General features: G+C 38.0%; 1 pseudogene; it reads right to left on the minus strand.

Annotated features, from left to right (window-relative positions):
- Positions 1-12,578: 12,578 nt before the first annotated feature.
- Positions 12,579-20,225, minus strand: part of LOC100442360 (non-structural maintenance of chromosomes element 4 homolog A-like) — a 28,978-nt pseudogene continuing 21,331 nt past the window's right edge.

Here is a 20,225-nt window from a genome sequence, read left to right on the forward strand (position 1 = left end):
CTTTGTAGGTCTCTAAGGACTTGCTTTATGAATCTGGGTGCTCCTGTATTGGGTGCATATATATTTAGAATAGTTAGCTAGTCTTGTTGAATTGATCTGTTTACCATTATGTAATGGCCTTCTTTGTCTCTTTTGATCATTGTGGGTTTAAAGTCTGTTTTATCAGAGACTAGGATTGCAACCCCCGCCTTTTTGTGTTTTCCATTTGCTTGGTAGATCTTCCTCCATCCCTTTAGTTTGAGCCTATGTGTGTCTGTGCATGTGAGATGGGTTTCCTGAATACAGCACACTGATGGGTCTTGACTCTTTATCCAATTTGCCAGTCTGTGTCTTTTAATTGGAGCATTTAGCCCATTTACATTTAAGGTTAATATTGTTATGTGTGAATTTAATCCTGTCGTTGTGATGTTAACTGGTTATTTTGCTCGTTAGTTGATGCAGTTTCTTTCTAGCATCGATGGTCTTTACAATTTGGCATGTTTTTGCAGTGGCTGGTACCAGTTGTGCCTTTCCATGTTTAGTGCTTCCTTCAGGAGCTCTTGTAAGGCAGGCCTGGTGGTGACAAAATCTCTCAGCATTTGTTTGTCTGTAAAGTATTTTATTTCTCCTTCACTTATGAAGCTTAGTTTGGCTGGATATGAAATTCTGGGTTGAAAATTGTTTTCTTTAAGAATGTTGAATATTGGCCCCCACTCTCTTCTGGCTTGTAGAGTTTCTCCCAAGAGATCAGCTGTTAGTCTGATGGGCTTCCCTTTGTGGGTAACCCGACCTTTCTCTCTAGCTGCCCTTAACATTTTTTCCTTCATTTCAACTTTGGTGAATCTGACAATTATGTGTCTTGGAGTTGCTCTTCTCAAGGAGTATATTTGTGGCATTCTCTGTATTTCCTGAATTTGAATGTTGGCCTGCCTTGCTAGGTTGGGGAAGTTCTCCTGGATAATATTCTGCACAGTGTTTTCCAACTTGGTTCCATTCTCCCCATCACTTTCAGGTACACCAATCAGACATAGATTTGGTCTTTTCACATAGTCCCATATTTCTTGGAGGCTTTGTTCGTTTCTTTTTATTCTTTTTTCTCTAAACTTCTCTTCTTGCTTCACTTCATTCATTTGATCTTCAATCACTGATACTCTTTCTTTCAGCTGATCAAATCAGCTACTGAAGCTTGTGCATTTATCATGTCGTTCTCGTGCCATGGTTTTCAGCTCCATCAGGTCATTGAAGGCCTTCTCTACTTTGGTTATTCTAGTTAGCCATTCGTCTAATCTTTTTTCAAGGTTTTTAACTTCTTTGCGATGGGTTTGAACTTCGTCCTTTAGCTTGGAGAAGTTTGATCGTCTGAAGACTTCTTCTCTCAGCTCGTCAAAGTCATTCTCCGTCCAGCTTTGCTCCGTTGCTGGTGAGGAGCTGTGTTCTTCTGGAGGAGGAGAGGTGCTCTGATTTTTAGAATTTTCAGTTTTGCTGCTCTGTTTTTTCCCCATCTTTGTTGTTTTTTTCTACCTTTGGTCTTTGATGATGGTGACATACAGATGGGGTTTTGGTGTGGATGTCCTTTCTGTTTGTTAGTTTTCCTTCTAACAGTCAGGACCCTCAGCTGCCAGTCTGTTGGAGTTTGCTGGAGGTCCACTCCAGATCCTGTTTGCCTGGGTATCAGCAGCAGAGGCTGCAGAACAGCGAATATTTCTGAACAGCAAATGTTGCTGTCTGATTGTTCCTCTGAAAGTTTCATCTCAGAGGGGTCCCTGGCCGTGTGAGGTGTCAGTCTGCCCCTACTGGGGGGTGCCTCCTGTAGGCTACTCAGGGGTCAGGGACCCACTTGAGGAGGCAGTCTGTCCGTTCTCAGATCTCAAACTCCATGCTGGGAGAACCACTATTCTCTTCAAAGCTGTTAGATGGGGACATTTAAGTCTGCAGAGGTTTCTGATGCCTTTTGTTGGGCTATGCCCTGCCCCCAGACGTGGCATCTACAGAGGCAGGCAGGCCTCCTTGAGCTGCAGTGGCTTCACCCAGTTTGAGCTTCCCTGCTGCTTTGTTTACCTACTCAAGGCTCAGCAATGGCGGGCGCCCCTCCCCCAGCCTCGCTGCCGCCTTGCAGTTTCTATCTCAAACTGCTGTGCTAGTAATGACCAAGGCCCTGTGGGCATGGGACCCTCCAAGCCTGGCGTGGGATATAATCTGCTGGTGTGCTGTTTGCTAAGACCATTGGAAAAGCATAGTATTTGGGTGGGAGTGACCCGGTTTTCCAGGTTCCGTCTGTCACAGCTTTGCTTGGCTAGGAAAGGGAATTCCCTAACCCCTTGTGCTTCCCGGCTGAGGCAATGCCTAGCCCTGCTTTGGCTGTCACTCAGTGCGCTGCACCCACTGTTCTGCACCCACTGTCTGACAAGCCCCAGTGAGATGAACCTGGTACCTCACTTGCAAATGCAGAAATCGCCCGCCTTCTGCATCTCTCACGCTGGGAGCTGCAGACTGGAGTTTTTCCTATTCAGCCATCTTGGAACCGCCCTATAATTCTTTATAGAGTCTGTTTCCCTATGCACTTGGATATAGCTTCTGGCACTGAACTATGTTGTATTTTGAGTTAACAATTATGTTTACCATCAGATACTATATCCAATCTCTGCTTACTTCATAATTATATCCAATTTCTGTTTAGTCCATGATGAAAACACCCCATTTTTATTGTTTTGTTTCCAGCTTTTTTCTTTTCTGTTGAAGCATCCAACATGGATTCCAGCTTACAAATATTTTAAATTATTCAGTCTTTCTTATGTTTTGTTTTTTAAAGTTTTATATGGAGTCACTTTAGCATCATTATAACTTTTGTCTTTTATCATTTCTTTGTGTGTGGTGACTATTTTTCTAAAATTTGAGTTGAATGTTGACCTACTTTTCCAAAAACTCCCCTTTCTGTAAAAAATATGTATTTATTAGGCAAGTGTCTCTCTAGGGAAATTTTTTACTAGATTGTAGAACATTTAAAATGTGGTAACATAGTGATTTCTTATATTTAAATGTTTTTGAGTTTCCAGTGCCACTATCTTTTTGCTACAAATTTTATTTGGTAATTAATTGGCTTTAAAGACAATTTTAATATAACTTCTTATTTTATTGAAACAAAGCCAGAAAACACAGCATTTAGCATATTGCTCATTATTTTCATTTGTGTGTGTGTGTGTGTGTGTGTGTGTGTGTGTAGTCTTCCTTTATTGGTTACACGTTTGCTATTTATAATTTAGTTTAAAATTTTATGAATTTTCAAATTGTTGTGTGCAGAGATCTCTGTTTAAAGAAAGGTGACAATTTGTCTTTATGGTGGAGGCTGCAGTGCAGAAAAACTTTGTAAGTTATGCATACTGTATAGCCAAAAGCACAGAAAGAAATTTTGTCTGAAAATCTGGAAGGGCTTATATGTCTCCATGGGGTGGGGTGGGGGGAAAACCTCTATCAAATACAAAGAAGTCCAAACTTCCACCCAGCAAATTACTGTTTCCTTTACTCTCTAAAAGTCCAAAAGTTTATGTCTCTAAATACTCCTTCCACAGAGAAGGCATACACACATTTTCCTCATGTCTGAGTAGATACAGAATCCAACCTCTCTCAAAATACTAAAACAATCATCAGACAAATGCAAGCAGATATGCACAGATACTTGCAGTTTGTCAACTTCACTAATTTATCTGTGTAGTAGGAGTGGGTCTCATCTGTGCCTGGATGATTATTTAATAAGGCAGAGTATAATTGCCAAATGTGTTTGGAAGCCACTGGGAGAACCATGAGTTTGTATTTAGACAAGGGTCAATATCTCCAATATCTCAGTCCTGTGCTGTGACAGATGCAGCCATCGAAGAGTCAGGTATTTAGGGTCATTCATGACTGGGGTCTTGATTCATAAATCAACTGAAAGCTCAACAGGACTTGAGAATATTTCCCTTAGTAAGTATAAATTTAAAGTTGTAAGTGTGAAATAAACAAACCAGAAAAATTGAAAAAGGCATTGGCTGATGTTTGGGAAGTGAAGTCAATGTGCCAAAGGTTCCTATGGGGTAGGAGAACCTGGGCATGGGGAGAAATTGTGTGAGAAACTGGAAGGAGAGAAAGTCAGCACAGTGAAAAAGGGTACTAGTCAGGTAAAACCTGGCTCAGGTGCGTCCTCTCAAGATGAAAATATTTGGGAATTTGAGTTTGTGAGATAGGCTGAGCTAAGTTTACATTCAAACTTTATTGCTAAGCTTTTTGAAGCTCAGATCGCAGCATTTGCTGAATGGTAAAAAAAACATAAAGGGCAGGGTTACTGTTAGGATTAAATAAGTGAAAATATGTAACCATAAGCTCAGAGTCATGTTTAATACATCTTTATTTGACTCCTAATTGTAGACTTCAGGTTCCAAAGGGTGAGTTAATCTTACTTCTATTCTTAACGTATTATTATATACCTGTCAATACGTTTAGTTATTAACCATGTTTTAGGTGGGGACTGTATAGATTAAAATCACTTCACATATATAAATCATGAAGTGTGTAATGTTGAGTAATATAGGGTACAAATTTCCAGCTGCTACTCCACTAAAATATCAGATGGACCAACTAGTTTTTCCCCAACCCCTTCACTGTATATTTTGTCTTTGGGCCTTAAGGGAATTGTGGGACATAACACAATTATGGGAATTGTGGGAGTCTGTGAGTGTGTGTTGTCAGTGTTTTATGTGTTCAGTGGGTGTTTGTCTCTGTGGGGAATGTGTGTGAAACAAGTATTTTTTAGACTTTAGCATGAACACCACCATTGTTATCCTGTTACTAGTTCAATACTCAACACCTCTGAAGAAATATTGAGTCCAGAAAGACACAGGCCCCACCCAGGTACACAGAGCTCCACTCAGCTCTGTCCTTCCTATTATGTAAATATGAATGAGCATCCAAGGGCCACTTGATATTTCAGAACTTCCTCTAGTGTAACAGATGGAGAAGAAATGATTATAGAAGACAAAGCATCTATTAAGAATATATATGTATATATACACGTTTGTGCATACATGTATTGTTATGTGTGTGTATGTATGTGAATATGAGTATATGCATGTGTATTAACTGTCAGTGATAAAGGTAGACACTAAAGTGGTAAGTACAGATTTTAATCAATAATATACTACTGTAATAGGGAAAAGGGCCTGTCATAAAGTAAATTCAACTTTGATTTGTGCAGTGCTGACTAGGTGTTTTAAAGGGAGAAAGTGACAGTAAGCAAGGGGATAAGTGGGGATTCAGTAGAGTCAGGGAAGTGAAAACTTACAAAGGGTTGGTAAGTATAAGTGAGAGTAGGCAGCTGTGCCTGCTAGCTGGCCATTATGGAAGTTAGAATTCTTTTCTCCCACAGAGACTGAAAGACAGAGGCCTTTTGCTTCCTCATGATTTCATGTCAAAGGAATGATTTTCAGAGACTTGAGAAAGATACTCCTGATGTGTAGGAGACACATGTACACCTCAAAAAAGGGACAAGAAGGTCTCAGAATTGTTTATCTTTTTTCGATAAACTCTGTAAGAAAGGGAAGTCGGGCCTATAGTCAGTTGTCGCCAAGACAAAAAAAAAGTGAATTCTTTTGGCAGCCTTGAGCTTTCTGAGGCAAGCACTATAGAAACTACAAAGCAACTAGCTAATGACTTCACGATATGATCAAAACTTCACTTATCAATATTAACCTGAATGCAAATGGTCTAAACACCGCACTTAAAAGTCACAGAGTGGCAATTTGGATTAAAAAACAAGACCCATGTGTCTGTTGTCTTCAAAAGACCCATCTCATAACAGCACTCATAAGCTCCAAGTAAGGGGTTGGAGAAAGATCTACCATGTAAATGGAAAAAAAAAGCGGAAGTCAGTATTCTTATATCTGATCGAACAGACATTAAACCAACAACAGTAAAAAAGAACAAAGAGGCCGGGCGCAGTGGCTCACAGCTCTGTAATCCCAGCACTTTGGGAGACTGAGGTGGCGAATCACGAGGTCAGGATTTCGAGACCATCCTGGCTAACATGATGAAACCCCGTCTCTATGAAAAATACAAAAATTAGCCAGGCATGGTGGCAGGTACCTATAGTCCCAGCTACTCGAGAGGCTGAGGCAGGAGAATGGCATGAACCCGGGAGGCAGAGCTTACAGTGAGCCGAGATCACGCCACTGCACTCCAGCCTGGGTGACAGAGTGAGACTCCATCTCTTAAAAAAACAAACAAAAAAAAAAGGGCATTATATAACAAAGTGTTCTATTCAACAAGAAGACATAACTATCCTAAATTTATTCACACCCAACATTGGAGCACCCAGATTCATAAAGCAAGCACTTCTAGGACCTATGAAAGGACATAGATAGCCACACAATAATAGTGGGGGCCTTAAAACCCCACTATCAGCATTAGACACAAATTCTGGACTTAATTCTAACAAATTCTGGACTTAAATTCTAACAAAATTCTTCAATTCTAACTAATTCTGGACTTAAACTCAGTTCTAAGAAAACTAACACAAATTCTTGACTTAAACTCAACACTTGACCAATTGAACCTAACAGACATCTACAGAACACTCCATTCATCAACCCTAGATTATGCGTTCTTCTTATCTACATACAGAACATACGACAGTATTGATTACATGCTTGGCCATAAAGCAAGTCTCAATAAATTTTAAAAAATCAAAATCTTATTAACCATATTCTTGGACCACAGTGCAATGAAAATACAAATCAATACCAAAGATCCTCAAAAACTATTATGAACAGTTCATGCACACAAAGTAGAAAATCTATAGGAAATGGGTAAATTTCTGGAAACACAGTCTCCCAAGATTGAATAAGAAAGAAATTAAAACTCTGAACAGACCAGTGTCAAGTTCTGAAATTGAATCAGTAATTAAAAATCTACCAACCCCAAAAAGCCCCAGACCAGATGGATTCATAGTCACATTCCACCAGTTGTAATAAGAAGAGCTGGTACCAATTATACTGAAACTCTCCCAAAAAATTAAGGAGGGACTCCTCCTGAACTCATTCTACAAAGCTAGCATCACCCTGATACCAAAACCTGGCAAAGACACAATGAAAAAAAGAATACAGGCGAATATCCCTGATGAATATAATGCAAAAGTCCTCAACAAAATACTAGCAAACCATATCCAACAGCATGTCAAAAAATTAATTTATCATGATCAGGTAGGCTCCATTCATGGGATGCCAGGTTGGTTCAATATATGCAAATCAACAGATGTGATTTAGCACATAAACAGACCTAAAAACACCACATGATAATCTCAATAGATGTGGAAAAAGCTTTTGATAAAATCCAACACTACTTCATGATATAAACCCTTAAGAAACTAGGGATTGAAGGAACATACCTCAAAATAATGAGAGCTATCTATGACAAACCCACAGCTAACATCATACTGAATGGGCAAAAGCTGGAAACAGTCTTCATGAGAACTGGAACAAGACAAGGATGTCTACTCTCACCACTCCTATTCAACATAGTACTGGGAATCCTAGCCAGAACAATCAGGCAAGAGAAAGAAAGAAAAGGCATCCAAATAGGAAAATAAGTCAGACTATCTCTCTTTGCGAATGTTATGGTTATACAAAATGAAAGCCCTAAAAACTGCCTGGGACTGATAAAAGACTTCAATAAAGTATCAGGATATAAAATCAATGTAAAAAAATTAGTAATATTTCTATATGTAAATAACATTCAAGCTAAGATCCAAGTCAAGAATGCAATCCCATTTACAACAGCCACACAAAAAATACCTAGCAAAATAAGCAGGGGGTAAAAGATCTCTATGAGGAGAACTACAAACATTGCTGAAAGAAATCAGAGATGAAACAAACAAGGGAAAAACATTCCATGCCCCTGGATTTGAAGAATCAATATCGTAAAAATGGTCATACCGCCCAAAGCAATCTACAGATTCAATGTATTCCTTTCAGACTGCTAATGGTATTTTTCACAAAACTAAAAAAAAACTTCTAAAATTCATATGGAACCAAAAAAGAAGTCAAATGACCAAAGCAATCCTAAGCAAAAAGAACAAAGCTGAAGGCATCACATTACCCTACAAACTGTACTACCAGGCTACAGTATCCAAAAACAGACACATAGACCACTGGAACAGAATAGAGAACCCAGAAACAAAGCTGCACACCTGTAGCTATCTGATCTTTGACAAAGTTGACAAAAGTAAGCAATGGGAAAAGGATTCCCTATTCAATAAATGGCACTGACACAGCTGGCTAGCCATATACAGAAGAATAAAACTGGACCCCTTCCTTTCACCATATTCAAAAATTAAGATGGATTAAAGATTTAAATGTAAGATCTCAAACTATAAGACTCCTAGAAGAAAACCTAGGAAACACCCATTCTGGACATTGGCCTTGGGAAAAATTTTATGACTAAGGCCCCAAAAGCAATTGCAACAAAAATAAAAATTGACAACTGGGGCCTAGTTAAACTAAAGAGCTCCTGCACAGCAAAAGAAACTATCAACAGAGCAATCAGACAACCTGAAGAATGGGAGAAAATATTCGCTAACTATGCATCTGACAAAGGCCTAATACCCAGAATCTATAAGGAACAAATGAGCAAGCAGAAAACAAATAACCCATCGCCATTAGAAAATGGGTAAAAGACATGACAGACACTTTTCAAAAGAAGACATACAAGCAGCCAACAAACGTGAAAAAAATGCTCCACATCACTAATCAGAGAAATGCAGCTCAAGACCACAATGAGAAACCATCTCAAACCGGTCAGAATGGCTATTATCAAAAAGTCAAAAAAAAAAAAAAAAAAAAAAGATGCTGGTAAGGCAGTGGAGAAAAGGGAATGTTTATACATTGTTGGTGGGAGTGTAAATTAGTTCATCTACTATGAAAATCAGTTTGGAGATTTCTAAAAGAATCTGTAACAGAAGTATATTTTCACCCAACAATCCCATTACTGGGCTTATATCCCAAAGAAAACAAATTGTTCTACCAAAAAGACACATGCACTTGCATGTACGTTGCAGCAGTATTCACAATAACAAAGACATAGAATCAACCTCAGTGCTCATCAGTGGTGGACTGGATAAAGAAAATGTGATACACAAGCACCATGCAATACTACACACCACAGAAAATAACAAAATCATGTCCTCTGCAGAAGCACGGATGCAGCTGGAGGCCATTATCCTAAGTGAGTTAATGCAAGAACAGAAAGCCAAATGCCACATTTTCTCACTTATAAGTGAGAGCTAAACATTGGGTACTCATGGAAATAAATAAGGCAGCAGTAGAAACCAATGACTACTAGAGGTGGGAGGGAGGCAGCAACGGTTGAAAAACTAACTATTGGGTACTGTGCTCAGTACCTGGATGATGAGATCATTCTTAAAAATATTTGTTATTATATTCGAATATAAATATTAATTAATTTCACTTTCTAAGCATACCCTTCCACTTTATCCCAAAATACATCTATTAACTTTTAAAATATGAATATATACTGAGGTCAAAAAATTATGCTCTAACTTGTGATTTATAACGGTTGGGAATATAACTCTAAAAAAATTGATAAACTCTTGATTGAAAACTGCTTGTATTTTTAAAGTGTAACAATAACTATTTAGAGAATAAAATAGGAATTGTTCAATTATTAATTTATAAATATTTACAGAGCATTGTACTGAGAAATGTAGTTTGATGATGCTTCAATTTGAGTAAAAGATTAGGCTTTCAAGTACAGCATTTCTTTCACTGCTAATGAGAAAGCATCCAAACTTTCTGTGAAAGGAAAGAAAGTCCCACATTTCTTGACATGTTGCAGGATCTCCTATATTCTTTAGATTTAAAGGAGTTTACCGTGAAGAAGCTGACTGCTATGTCCAGCATGTGAAGGTGGAGGAATTCCAGCCCATTGAGGAGCTCCCCTGAACCAACTGGCCTCAGTGACCCTCAGAAGGAGTCAAGGTGGGTATACGCAGCCTGGCAGCCCATGAGGCCCAAGTGGAGGGGAGGGAGCAGCACGGCTTTAAGACCCAGGTCCACTCCTGAGAAGAGAGCAGCAGGATTTGGTGCTTCTCCTCCAAGCAGGTTTAGAAAAGCCCCTTGCGATGAGCTCTGCCCAGTAACCATGGGTCCAGCTGCCACAACAAACCCCAAGGGACACCCCAACATTCTGCCTGGAACCCTACTAGTAGCTGGCATTCTGGATTGGTCAATTTTATGGTCACTGACAGGGGAAATTTGTGAATGAAATATACTTACCTCATGACCTCTTCTACAGACTCCACCATTTTTGGCATCTCCTCCTTTGCCCCTTATTGTTTGGAGAGTTTGGATCTCTCTTTCAATTCTCGAAACAGGGAATTGAATTCCTCCATCAGCATCAAGTTTGTGCTCCTCACTTTTTTTTTAAGTACCATAAGTCTGGGTATATTTAAAGACTCTATCTACCCTGACATTCTCTAAAGATAATTCAATCTCTGCAAACTCCTTACTGGTAGCACTAAGCTTGTTAGTGAGTTGGCATTTCTTTTCAATCTGTGAATTTAGTGTTTCCACAGTTGTTTAACGCTTTACACAAAGTTGACCCCTAACAGACTGAACAAGCCTCAGTGAAACCATGAGACCCACCAATACCCCGATGAGAGGCAAACACACCAGTGTCTCCACCTGGAGTTTGTGGACAGTGAGTTGTGGACTGAGATCATGTGGCAGGAGCTCCACCACCACCTTGCCCAGCTTCTGAAGGGTCAGTCCAGGGCCCAGGTCCACAGAGGATCTCAGACTCTCCATGGCACTGCAGCCACCACAGAGCTCTGCCCAGTAACCATGGGTCCAGCTGCCACAACAAACCCCAAGGAACACCCCAACATTCTGTCTTGAACCCTACTAGTAGCTAGCATTCTGGATTGGCCAATTTTATGGTCACTGGCAGGGGAAATTTGTGAATGAAATATACTTATCTCCATTACAATTTGATGATCATTCTCCTTTCCATCTTATTGTTTTATCTTAACACAAAATTAAACTATAGTGAAATGTGCAGATGTTATCTGTCAGTGACTTTACAGATTTTTATAACTTTATATTCCTTACAGTATCCAACAGCCCTATTAATATATGGATCATGTCAGCACAGAAAATCCCCTCTGACATTTCAGACAGGCCCACCCACCCTACCATACACAGCCCTGTTTTGATTTTTTTTTATACATCATTTTTGACAGTTCTTCAACTTCATAAAAATTACAAAAATCACATTGTACACCTTCATGTGTGCCTCTTTTACTTGAAAGTGACTATTCTACAGATTCTCAATCAGTGGGTGTTTGTACATGCTAGGCAGGCTGTGGAAGGAAGTCAGATGGTCTACAAATGAGTTCTTTTGATAGTCTCAGATTACACATCCAGGTCTTACAGTCCTCCAGCTCAGAAGATTGTTTTCTTTACAATGTAATGGAGAAACATTCTTCTTAGTATGTTTATTTTTTATTTGGTGACTTATAAAAATTGATTTTTTGTAAAACAAGAGAGGCTTAAATGACATTAGGTCCCCTACTCCATTCTCTTTATAAACTGACTTTCATTTACTTGCTGTTTGAGTTCTCAGGATACATATTATTATATTATCTAGTCATTTTAGACTAAAACTTTACTAATTTATATTCAAACTTCTGTATATTAGGGATGAGATAAATTTTAATTATAAATTTTTATTCAGCATGTTTAATTTTTTCTTTTACATTCTTAAAATACTGATACTTATTTGAAAAGTGCCTTCTAATAGTATAGGTAATTAAAAATACATGTAAATACATAAATTAGTTTTAAATTTTTCAGTAAAACCTTGTTTTTTTAATGGAAAGAAAATATGTCTTAGAAATAAGGTTTAATCTTACATTCCTACAAAATATATAACAGTGTTTTCCAAAGTTCTCCTTGACAGAGAAATAGAGAGAGAGAGAGCAAGCAAAGAGTAAATTGGAATTCATCAAAATTAAAAACCTAAGCTTTGTGAAAGTCCCCTTTAAAGGGATAAAGTAACATACTACAGACGTAAGGAAGTATTGGCCAGCTGCATATCTGACAAAGGGTAGTATCCAGAACATGTGAAAAACACTCCGAATTCCACAGAGGGGAAAAACTCAATTACATTAGATAACAGATGTGAAGTGACATTTCCCTGAGGAGGAGATGGAGATGGCAAATATCCACATGAAAATATGTTAGCTATTTCTCAGAGACGCAAATTGAAATCATACTGCAATATTATGGCAAATTTACCAGAATGCTTTAAACAAAATACGGAAAATGTACCAAATACTGGTGAGCACGTGGAGAAACTGGATCACTCATATTTCTGGTGGTAATTTATTTAAAATGATATAGCCACTATGGGAAAAAAGTGTGGCAGCTTTTTTTTTTAATATGGCAGTGAATTTCCTGTAATGAAAAACAACCATGACAAATTCATTAAATATCAAAAGCTACATTTTACTAAAAACAATCTGTCTTTTTAAATGTTGAATCATACGCTGTATATAATACATGCTTCTTTCCCTCTTGGACTTCACTATCCATTTGAGTCCTTCAGCTAGCGTCAAGCACTTAGCCTCTGCTGTCTCTGACTTGGAGTAATCCCAGGCTTTGAAATCTCAAAGGTATTCACAGTCTCCTCCCAGTCAGGGTACCTCACAGCTAGAATTCCTCGATTTCTAACTTGGGTGTTTTGGTGAATTTCCTCATTTTCTTCATTAATATTAACAGGCTCTATTATTTGCAGTCGGTCTTGGTCAGGTTTTACTCTTGCAAAACCATCCTGTATAATGAAGGAAACATGAAAGATGTTTTCCACTGTTTGGGGGAAAGATTGTGGATCAACCACAAAGGCAAAGAAGGACAGTGGGTAGCATCTCGAATATACAACTGCAACAATCCCAAGATTCTACTTCTTTGTTATTTCTTGATGAGATTCTTCCCTTCTTTTTAACTGGGCAGGCATTATCGTCTCCTCTTGTATCATAGGAAGTTTTCTTGGACTAACGATTTGGGGCTTTGGCACAAGGAACTCTCCTTGTGTTGAATCCAACAGAGAGTGGAGTGTATGGGCTTGATTAAAGGTGTTTTCTGCTCTTTTGCCTCATATTTTCCAGGAGTCATAGACTATGAATTCAGAATCAGAGCTATCTTCATCATGGATGAGTTCTTCAGCTTCTGGCAGATTCACACCCATACGTGTCAGTAAAGTTTCAACACAACATGTCAAACAAGTTCAGATCTGAGCACAGCTGTTTTGCTTTCCCTTTGCCCAAATCTGAAGCCAAAACAAGAATCTGGGCATCTAGGACTGCTTGTCTTGCTCGGGACACTCTCTTAGACAGAGTGAGAGCCTCTTCAGCACCTCAGTGCTCACAACCTCCATGCAGCAGGTGTCCCGCTGGGTTGATTGGACTCAATGGTGATGCCCCTGCCTCACTGTGAGCCTCTGCTCACACTCAGCTCTGCCTCCAGCGTTGTCCACATGCCTCAGCCCATTGTGATCACACACACAGTTCAACAGGGAGTTAGTTCTCCACCAAGGCCATGGGATTGATGAAAAAGCCAGTCTTTCACATTCCTTCTCGGCAAAAACGTTACTAGCGGAGAATGAAATAAATTAGTTTAAATGTTGGGAAAGAGATTATTTGCTGATTCATTCCTGGCCTGCCACACATCTAACAGAGTGTGAACACACGTAACTGGCATGCCACCAACGTTCTGGCCCATAGTACAGCAGTCAGATACCAAAGTGACGAAGAAATTATGGTCCTCTGTTGGGGGTGAACCCAGTAAATCCCTGTAGTTAAGAATCTACATGTTCAACTCAGAGAAGACAAACTTATAGAAAATATTTGACAAGCTCTCAGAATCTGTACCAAGGTTGATGGGTGAAGATTTTTTCCTGCTAAAGCAATCTGTAAAGGCTGGGAGATGGGACTGCTTCTTCAAATATACAGATACCACCACAAGCTACAACAAACATCAAGAATCAGGGGAAGATGACCCAATCAAAAAGAATGAAATTAATCTTTAGTAACTGATGCTTTAAAAATGGAGTTAATGAATTACCTTACCAAAAACAATTTTTAAAAATCTTAAAGAAGCTCAGTGAGTTACAAAGAACATAGATAGACAACTAAAAAATTCAGAGAAATGATATTTTTTAAAAAAGAAATTATAAAGTAGAAATAAACTAAAATTATAGAGCTAAAATATAACAACTGAAATAAAAAATTCAAGAGAGGGGTTAAACAGCAGACATGATCAAGCAGATCCTCAAGCTTTTATTCTGGCTTTAAGCTAATAAATTTTCTAAACTGGAGAAGAAATTATTTAGCTTTTTGGAAGTTTTCTCATTTAATATTAATAAGTTTTTTTAATACACTCTTGTTTTCTAAAAAATAACTTATAATCAACTTATAGCTTCTTTTAAGTGAAAAGTTGCCCTTTTGCTGTAATGGCGTTAACTTTCAGACATAGTCCAAAATGCAGCTTGATGCATTCAAGTGGAGCTCACATAGGAAAGCAGAGAACAGAGATGCTCAACTGAAGCCTGTGCAAACAGCAAAACCAAAACATTCTATAAATGCACAAAGATGAACATGGCATGTCAGAAACATTTAAAGAATATAATGAGCCAACTGGACTTTCGTTAGCAGCTACCTTCTGTAGATCTATCATCCCACAATGTCTGTCTCCCAAATAAGAGGACTGTGTAATATATTGAATAAAGTAATAACAAAATAATATTTTGAAATGTTAACTGACTTTGCTTTGTTCAAGTTTCCTTGTGTTTGTTGCCGCCATACTCTCAACAGCTGGGCAGTAGTGATAGATTTCTGCATGTCTTACTCTAGCCAGGAATAAATAGCCACACCCTTCAACTTAGTTATTGAAAACTTACTAAACAGATAATTTGCTGAAAGCAAAAACACTTCTTATTTGTAACTGTAGTTATGGTAATAGACAAAGTCATTTGGATTCTAAAATTCAGAGCTTACAGACCTGACACATGTATTTTATTAAAAACAACAAAAACCAAAAAGCAGAGTATGGGAGATATGAGGTGATGATATGAAAGTTGTTTTCCCACCATAGAGCCAGGCAAGAGACAGAAACATTTCCTGGACTTCAACAATGAGTTCAAAGAAGGTTGTAAAACAGGGCCAGAAATTAAGACATCGACTTGGATCTCTGTGCTTCTTTCATCTCCATGTCGGCCCCCTGCTAACTGCGTGGTTTAAACCTCCATTAAGGGTAGGAAGAAGAAAGCAGAAAATGCTGATGTCTAAATTCTCATCTGGCTCTTTTGAAATACAGCCTCCCCAAATGAGGTGATTACAAATAGTGATTCATTTTCTGTGATAATAATAAATAATCTGAAAAGTAGTCAGAAATGGAAAAAAATATTTAAGGATGCTATAAATTGTGATGTATCTATACAAGAGTGCCAGGTCAAAAGAACATCTAGAATAGTGATGTAAGGAGCTCTGTGGATCCCCTTTCTAGTAAAACAATAATAACTGGTAATAATTATAAAACTAATATTTTAATATCTGGATGCCTAAGGTCATACAGCAAATGGAGAAATGTTTATTCAAGGAAATCTACTAAGTCATGGTAAGAACAGCAACAGTCAATAACATTTGAGCCATAATTTGCTCCCTATGACTTCCCCAGCTCAAATTGATGGACATTCTACTCCAGGCGTATGTTGCCAAGAAGATGCAGCTCTCTTTTACCCCAGATCCCAATCTAAGGTTATGGTATTCCCCTAGGGGGAATAGGCCACCACTATTTCCCCCTTCCCCTTAGCTCCAAGTTGCAGGAGCCCCATTCAAGGCAAGACCGGTAGAGTTGCTGGGGGTTCCTTTTCTCCACCAAGCTCCCACTTAAAGAGAAGAAGTCCTATAGCAGACATGATAGGCCAAGAATACTGGAGCCTAATCACACTTCCCCCACATTCTGTGTATGCCAGATGTTCCACTACAGGAGAAGAAAGACAATACCAGCAGCTACTACCATGACCAGTACCCTACACGCAGAACAGGGGCCATTATATGAGAAGTACTCTGCTGTCCTTGCACCCACACTCTGAAGCAGTGACATCTGTTTTCTCCCCATGGAGGGGAGAGAAAGGTCATAGGAAAAAAGAACTCCAGAGTTCTCTCTAAGAGGACTCACATTACATGAGACAGAGTATGGGAAAGTTCAAATCTAAGGGCATTGTCAAAACAAAAGGAAGAAAATTTAGTGAGAAGCAACTAAAAGTGGTCTTGAAGCTCTGTAGTAACAATAACAGCAAAGATATGAGACAGTTATAAGTTTAACAGAAATAAACAAGAAAGAAAAAAATAGCTAAATAGAGTCCACCTGCAGATGGAAAGAAGCCTCAAAGTCTGGCCTCAAAGATTATCCGTGTGAACAAGCCCAGCTTTAATTCCATCAAACTACAGACTAATTTACATCCCACGATGTTGTCAAAAATAAAAAAGGAATTAGTAGATGCTAGAAATTAGTGGATGCTTACATCTGTGTCTGATTCCCGTACAGTACTGATACCAGTACAGCAGAGCAGCCAGTAGCTGAACAGGGAGTTCAGAGAAAGAAATAGTCAAATAGAGCCTGGACTAAAACACTGTCATGCCAGTGGGGTGGGGGAGTCAGAATGAGTGTGTGCATGCCCACGCTTGCACCCTCTGAAAAGCAGCATCAGAGGCTGCACACTTGGGGAAAGTTGTCTTCACTAAACTAGTTCAGCCAAGTCACTAAAAACCAAACAAATTGGCAAACAACAATGACTACTTTGGGGGTGGGGTGATAATATCAAAGTTGCTAAAATATATTGTCATAATATCCAATTTTCAACTGAAAATTATAAGTTAATAGACCAGCAAAGAAGAAGATTTAAATATGTTCAGGGGTTTAAAAAGCTGGCAAGAAAAACTGCCTTTGAGAGAGCACAGATGTTGGGCTTAGCAAACAAAGACTTCAAGCAGCTGTTGTATAATTGCATATTCTGCTTTCTTTTGTTAAGTGAATTTAAAATGTATAAAATTATATATCTGTATATATATCGTACTGTAAAATTACAGTACTGTAATTGTACTGTGGGGCCTATAACCTATAGAAATAAAATATATTTTGACAAAGGTGAATGGGAGCAAAGTTTATTGCCATATGAAAATGACACCATATGGTAACTTGAATCCACAGTAATAGACAAAGATAAGCAGAAATGCTAAATAAGAAGGTTAATATTACCAACTCAATAAACATGTATCTTTTTCCCCATTTTATTCTATCAGATTCTTTAAAACAGTAGTCCCCAACCCCCAGGCCACAGACCAGTACCAGTCCCTGGCTTGTTAGGAACCAGGCTGCACAGAAGGAGGTGAGTTGGAGGTAAGCAAACATTACAGCTGAGCTCTGCCTCCTGTCACTTCAGCGTCAGCATTAGATTCTTATAGAAGCATGAACCCTATTGTGAACTGCACATTCGAGGGATCTAGGTTGCGTGCTCCTTATGAGTCTCCTTATGAGCCTGATGATCTGAGGCGTGACAGTTTCATCCTGAAACCACAACCCTGACCCTCACCATCTGTGGAAAAATTGTCTTCCATGAAACCAGTCCCTGGTGCCAAAATGGTTGGGGACAACTGCTTTAAAATACATAAACTTATATAAAATGATAATTAGAGCAATGTAGTCTGTGTGTGATATATATTGATGTAATATGTAGAGTAATAAGATTACAAAGCATGGGAGAAAGGGATAAGCTATAAAGCAGTAGAATTTCGATATCACACTTGTGTTAAGCTTGTCTAAATTTGAAGCATATCTGATAAATTAAGATGCATATTATATAAGCATAGAACAAACACTAAGAAAATAACTAAACCTATGATGGAACAATAATTTGATGAATTAAAATGTTATACTAGAAAATATTCACAATGCAAAAGACAGCAGTAATGGTGGAAGAGAAGAACAAAAGAGATATCAGACATAGAAAGTAAAATACCTGTACATCAGGTATTATCAATCATAACATTAAATGTGAATGAATTAAACAATCCAATACAAAGACAGGTTGTCAAGGTGAGTGAAAAATAAAACAAATGTTGTCTATAGGAGAAACCTTTTCAATTCAAAGATACAAATAGATTGAAATTAAAAGAATGAAAATACATATACTGCAAAAACAGCACCATAAGAAAGCTTGATTGGATATGCTAGTAGCAAGCAAACCACAAAATACAAAGTGTTACCAGAGATAGAGACATTTTATGATGATAAAAGATCAATTCATCATGAAGACATAGTAATTATACACATATATGCACCTAAGAGCAAAGCTTTAATATACATAGATCAAACACAAATAGACTTGGAAAGAGAAATAGAAGATTCAAAAATAATTGGTGAATCATCAATAGCAAAGACATGGAATCAATGTAAATGCCCATCAGTAACAGCTTGGTTAAAGAAAATCTGGTACATATACACCATGGAATACTATGCAGCCATAAGAAAGAATGGGATCACATCTTTTGCAGGAACATAGATGGAGCTGGAGGATATTATCCTTACCAAACTAATGCAGGAATAGAAAACCAAATGCTACATGTTCTCACTTGTAAGTGGGAGCTAAATGATAAAAGTTAATGAATGCAAAGATGGAAACAACAGACACTGGGGTCTACTTGAGAGAAGAGGGTGGGAGGAACAGAAAAGATAACTATTGGGTACTGGGGTTAATACCTAAGTGATAAAATAATATAAAAGAACCTAAAATGAAAGTTAAAAAAAGGAAAAAAAATTACCAAAAAATTGACGAATCAAATACCCCACTTTGAGAAATAGATAGGACAATTAGGCAGAATATCAATAAGGATTTTGAAGACTTTAAAAAACACTATAAGCCAGTTAGAACTAACATATCTGTAGAACACCCCACCTGACATTAGCAGAATATACATTTTTCTCAAGCACATATGGAACATTGTCCAGGGTAGAACATAAGTTAGACTCAAAAACAAGCCTCAATACAATTAAAAAGGTTAAAATATCACAAAATATCTCATCTGACCACAATGTAATAAAACTAGAAATTAAAAACAGGAAGAAATTTGGCAAGTTCACAAATTTGTGGAAATCAAACACAAATTTGTGGAAATCAAACAACACAAGTTTGTGGAAATCAATCAAAACAAACACAATTTGTGGAAATCAATAAATAATTGTAGAAGGAAAAAAATCACATAAGAAATTTGGAAATTGTTTGAGACAAAAAAAAGTAAAAAACCAATATACCAAGAAGGGCTGCTGAAAGAAATCAGAGACAGCAAAAGCAAATGAAAAAACATTCCATGCTCATGGAAAGAATCAATGCCCATACCACACAAAGCAATCTGCAGATTCAATGCTATTTCTATTAAACTACCAATAGCTTCTTCATGGAACTAGAAAAAAACTATTCTTAAATTTATATGGGAAAAAAGAGCCCAAATCACCAAGGCAATCCTACAAGAACAAAGCTGGAGGCATCACAATACCCAACTTCAAACTATATGACAAGCCTACAGCAATTAAAACAGTATGGTACTTAATATGGTTTGGCTGTGTCCCACCCAAATTTCATCTTGAAATTCCATGTGTTGTGGGAGGAACCTGGTGGGAGGCAATTGAATCATGGGGGCAGGTCTTTCACATGCTGTTCTTGTGATAGTGAATACGTCTCACAAGATCTGATGGTTCTATAAGGCGGAGTTTCCCTGCACAAGCTCTCTTCTTTTTTCTGCCGCCATATGAGATGTGCCTTAAGGCCACACCTATAATCACCTGATTTTGGACAAAATCAACAATAACAAAAAATAAGGAAAGGACTTCCTATTCAATAAATAGTGCTAGGATAACTGGCTAGTCATATGCAGAAGATTGAAACTGGACTCCTTTCTTTCACCGTATACAAAAATTAACCAAGATGGATGAAAGACTTTAATGTAAGACCTAAAACAAGAAAAACCTTAGAAGAAAACCTAGGAAATACCATTCTGGATATTGGCTGTGGCAAAGAATGTATGATTAAGTCTCCAAAAACAATTGCAACAAAAACAAAATTTAACAAGTGACACCTAATTAAACTAAAGA

This window comes from Pongo abelii, chromosome 17 (genome assembly GCF_028885655.2).
Source record: "Pongo abelii isolate AG06213 chromosome 17, NHGRI_mPonAbe1-v2.0_pri, whole genome shotgun sequence".
In the NCBI taxonomy this organism is placed as follows: Eukaryota; Metazoa; Chordata; class Mammalia; order Primates; family Hominidae; genus Pongo; species Pongo abelii.